The 5,122-nt window shown below is 35.7% G+C and overlaps 1 protein-coding gene across 5 annotated transcripts in view; it reads left to right on the top strand.

The window, feature by feature from the left end:
- The first annotated feature begins 2,956 nt into the window (after positions 1-2,956).
- The window catches only part of LOC107717010 (PTB domain-containing engulfment adapter protein 1), a 20,719-nt gene continuing 18,553 nt past the window's right edge, over positions 2,957-5,122 (top strand). For 2 of the 5 annotated variants that reach the window (XM_016523661.1, XM_016523659.1), the window contains exon 1: positions 2,957-3,126. The gene's annotated coding sequence lies outside the window, so the exon portion shown is untranslated. Of the gene's footprint in view, positions 3,127-3,197; positions 3,226-3,888; positions 3,900-5,122 lie in introns of those variants that run through there. The other 3 variants (XM_016523662.1, XM_016523658.1, XM_016523660.1) reach the window with 2 other exon arrangements.

The raw sequence follows: 5,122 nt of genomic DNA, 5'->3' as shown, positions 1-5,122 counted from the left end.
TGTGGCAAGATGTTAACTTTGGAATAGGGCTGGGCGATATAGCTAAAAAAAATTATCAAAGATATAATGTTTTCATATCATTCAGTATCGATAATTATTAACATTTTTATAACCTTTTTTTAAAACAAAAAGCAATATAATTTTTTTTTTAAATGTAACCACTGTATTTATAATTAACACAATTTATTGAGACAAACAACAAATATTTTTAGTTTTAACAATCAAACATAATAAAAATTAAACAAATAACTCATTTCTAATGTTTTATATTCGTGTTTGTGTGTGCTGTCTGCGTCACTCATAGTACGTGTCTATATCGTGCGCTATATCGGACATTTTTTATATCGATATCGAAGAAGGTGTACCGTCGATAAATATTGATACCGTTTTATCGCCCAGGCCTACTTTGGAACTTGCACTCGTGAGATTGGAATTACTCACCTGCAGTTTGATATCCATCTATAGATACCATCTAATTATGAAGCACTCAAACGTTTCTGCAGCAAAATGGCTCTGAATTTCTTAAATGATTTATTCATTGTTCCTTTGTCATTTTTAGTCTTCTTTTTATGTGAAGTAGCACTAGTCATTATAGAAACATATCAAGAGACATCAGTAGACTCTGGCCTTTCAAGCTGTTCTGATTAAATTCTGGTGAACTAACTTAAACCTTAAATTATTGAAAAGTGTAGACCATCTTTTCTTTGCTCATTTCACCTATTGTATGACAACAAGCTCTGTTCTATTTATTGTAATTGTTTCTGCGTTGGTTGCCTCTGCTTCTTGAATCAGAGAGAAATGTCAACAGCTGACCTATTGAAAAATGCTCTATTGCTCGACCTTGGTGTTGTGCAATTAGTTGATGGTATGGTTTGTCTTGAAGTGATCTTCTGTAATTATAGCTCATCAAGACCTGTTTATCCCAATTAATGAAGAAAACCACTTGAACCTCACAAGTGGCTGATTTGAAATGCTTTAGGCAGCAAATAGTGCTCAAATTATTTTGCTGTTAAAAATAAGCAGGCAAGTGGAAACCAAGTGAGCCAGAACTACCACTGGTGCCCCCTCAAAAACAAGTCAGTGTTGCCTTAAAATGCTCCCTACGTAGGCAGCTCACTAGGAATTTTGGAATAGTGGCGCTTTTTGAATACCTTTTTTTGTGCCATGATCAGATACAGATGCAAGTACATTCTTGGCAAAAGAAGACTGGGGTAAAGCAAAAATAGAAATGCAAAGACTTTTACTTCACCTAACTTCCGACCTTAACAAGATTGTGCTCCTCTTTCTCCCAGCCAAGATCTCCTCACCCACTCCTCAGTTTCTTTTCATCTTCAATGTATCTACATACATAAACTCTCTCAGTTTTGAGTTTCACATTTGAGTTAGCAGGTTTGGGCAAGCTATTTAAAAATGTATCTCAATATCTATATATCTGTTTTTATATTTTATACTAAAATTACATTTTAGACCAAATAATACAGTTCACTTCACCCATGAAAACCATTTCAAACAAAGGCATAGCATTTCAGGTTTCCAAGTAACGTTAAGTGTTTCAGTGTTTTTGAAAGAATCGGTTGAGTGAATGATTCACTGACTCACTCATAAAGGTCACTTGTCACTGCCTACTGGTGAAACGAGTCAATAACAAAAAACAGTTTGTCTGGAATGCACAAACCCACACTTCTGTGAATTTTTAAAAAAAAATTTTTTTTTTTTTTTTTGTAATGGTAGCATATATTAATAGTTGAGTAAGAGTTTGGAATTGATTCACCAAATTAACAGTTGACCATTTTGTATCACATTTGTGTGTTTCTGCATTCATTATTAGTAGTTTCAGGTCACATTGTTGATGTTGCTTATGTTTGTTGTTTTTCCTTTGCCCATCTGAAAGTGTTATCAGATTTCCTAAAGACATGCATTTAATAGTCAACATTTCTTGCTAATGTCGGCCAGGTGCTTGTAAGATTATGACTACTACTGCACTTCTTAAAACATATGGTCCAAACCACAGAATAAGTACTTTTACCTCACGAAATGGAAAATGGCAAAGTCTTAAACGCATTACTTTCCCCTCCCCACATCTGTCCACACAAGGAGGAGGGGGCGAGATGATGGAAAGGAAAACAAATTTTAGGATAATAAAGGAAAAGAATCTTCTCAGACCTGCGGATGCCAAGAGTAACACAGCCCCACCCCACTCTATTTCTTCTTAGAGATGAGAAGAGAGAATGGCTGTACTTTTCACTATCTATATGAGCTGTACATTTCCATGTCTGCTGTCTGTCTAGTGTCTTGGTCATCTGTAACAGTTGTGACATATTGAATAAGGCATAGGTGTCAGATTTCAGTGAACATAACACCGTTAGCTGCCAAAGTCCACTGTCTTGCACTCAAGTTGCTCTGTGGCTGAAGTATGAACCAGAATTTTTGTGGTTGATGTTTTTTTTCTGTGGTGGAAACTTTTGTTTTCATGTGAACAGTTCAGCAAGTTTTCAGTGAGTTAATGTTCTTACATGAGTTACTAAAACACAGAAGCCCTGCTAACACTGATACCTTCTTTTGGAAGTATTGTTATAAGATGGAGTCAAATATTGAAAAGGTAAATAAATGGGGAAAAATATGAAAATGAAAAGAAAACATCAGTATGTTGCCATGAACAGTGGTCAAATGTACAGTTTAGCGTTTATCATACAGAGATATTTGACTGTTCATCTCTGTGATTGGCCAATCGGAACCACATTTTCCAGAGATATAAATCTAAATATTTTTCCCCTATACAGCACTGCTTGTTTCTGTCATTCTCTCTTCCTGTCTCCTTTTCTCTTGTTCTTTCTTTCAAGAGGTTCTCTCACACTCATGAGACACCTCGTTTTGCTTGCAAACCCACCGCCCCTCTTACTTTAGTACTTCACATAACCCCATCTGGCCCACAGCTGAAAACTATTAAGCACTGCTGGAACTTCCTCCTTCGTATCCCAGCTTGTGTGAAAGCGAATAAGTCGCCCGGCTCTACATTTCACCCATCTTTTCGCTTTCATCTAAAGGCTCTCTCCACTGGTTTTCTCATTTGGTTAGTCTTTGGCAGAAGACACTGGCTGGTGCTTCAGAAATCTCCTCTCATTATTGGTAAGAATGTTGGCTTTTTTATGTGGAGAGGTCTGACAGAAAGGACAGGAGTGTTTGGAGTATGGCTCCGAGCTCAGCGGAGAATACCAACTGATCCATGTAAGGAATGCAGAGGGTTGAATTAATAAACATAGTTTTAGAATGGTTGCTATTTGAGCTTAGTGAATAGGGTTCTGTTGGAAACAAAGGATAGTTTTTTTTCATTCTGTGTAGTTGTGGTGGTGAAGCATAGTTTTGTTGTAAATGCTGGCAGTGTTGACTCAGATATGGGTCATATCAGTGGAATGCTCATCAGCTTCGAACAGCCTTAACTTTTTTTTTTTTTTTTTACATTTTTCTGTTCATATTAAGCTGCTGCATGCTTTTTGGGCATTTGAAAAGGTTGGATTTTTTTTAACATCATCATAACAGAAATTCTAATGAGAACAATAGTCTGATTATTTGAATCTTTGGTGTCCTTCTTTGTTCATTGTTAAGGAATATTTTATAAAGCATTTCTGAAAATATACATTTTAGATGTAACTACAAACTTTTAAAATTATTTAATAAAGTGTTTTGATAGTAGATTACAATATTCAAAGAATCACCACTTCCAGTCATTTCAGTATTTTTCTTTTTTAAACCTGTATTTTCTTCTTCAAGAAATTATCCTGTTGTAGCTTCTGCTTTCAATGATTGTGAGAAATATTTAGTTTGTATTCTTTAGAATACCCTTATAAATTACATATGTAAAGTGCATGTTAAAGTGTGCATGGAGTAAAACATGTTTTTCGGTCTTCTCTGAAGCCATTTTTAGGGTTGCAAGTGTGAAGTGCTGATATTATTATTGTCAGAATTATTATCACACTTTATTTTTCTCCCTTAAAATGGAATGTGCAGAACAAACTATAAATGGTAAAAATGTGAAATTTACCCTCAATGCCTAAATATCTGCCAGATCTCAGAAGTTGTGAGTTGGAGTATTGGTGCTATTATAAATCTAAAAATTAGAAATTTGAAGTTTTTTATAGGCATGAAACATCATGGAGACATGCGTTTTATTTTCAGGGATTTATTGTCTCATGTTTTAGATGTCTCTTATACCCACATTTGTTTCTGATCATACCATTTTTCCAGCATATTGCATTTTTTGAAAAGACAATTTGCAAATCAAGTTGTTCATCTGGTCTGTATTTGACAGACTCCAGAACATTGTAGTCCAGACTGGGCCTGGGTCAAAATGGCCTATTTCACTAAAAGTGCCTTAATTCTTGAATGGAATGTGTCAGTAAAATGACAGTAGTTATTGTTTTAGAATATGAACAATTGGATCCCAATAACTGCTATTTGCAACTATATTTTTACTTTAAATCCAGCAAAAAGGACCCAGGCAGTCTCAGATCTCAAATCTGAGGGACCGTATAGTAGGGTTGTGACGGCAAGGACATTTTCCCACCGGTTAATCAACGTGTGACAACACCGGTAATAACGGTATTCGCGCGGGGGCATTCCCTCTTTTCCTCGCTTTCCTTCGCTTTTAAATAGCTTGTAAAAGCGCTGTGCGCATTTTACTTTCACTTTCAAATAGCGACAATTCGGAGTAAAGGAATTGTTCGTTTTTAGTTCATTTGAATTTCCCCTCTTTTCCTCGCTTTCCTTCGCTTTTAAATAGCTTAAAAGCACCGTGCGCATTTTACTTTCACTTTCGAATTAGCGGCAATTCGGCTCAATTTCTTGAATGCAACAACAAAATACAACGGTCAAACTCACTTTAGCCTATATATAAAACATAGAACTTTTATTAACAAAACAAATAAAAATACACCATGCTATAGGGCAGGCTATGCCTAATATAAAATAACAAATAACTTACAGGAAGTTTAAGTAGGTATACAAAACTGGAAATAAGTAAACATTGTCGCGGGGTGAATGAGAACACAGGAAACGTACAATGTTTATTAGCCCCGGAGGGTGATTTATTGCCCACACACTGATCACACGTGCTCGGAGGAACGGT

The sequence above is a fragment of the Sinocyclocheilus rhinocerous genome, unplaced genomic scaffold, assembly GCF_001515625.1.
Source record: "Sinocyclocheilus rhinocerous isolate Xijiao unplaced genomic scaffold, SAMN03320098_v1.1 scaffold1802, whole genome shotgun sequence".
Classification (NCBI taxonomy): Eukaryota; Metazoa; Chordata; class Actinopteri; order Cypriniformes; family Cyprinidae; genus Sinocyclocheilus; species Sinocyclocheilus rhinocerous.
The sequence above is the reverse complement of the archived record's forward strand: the minus strand, read 5'-3'. Positions and strand labels throughout refer to the sequence as shown.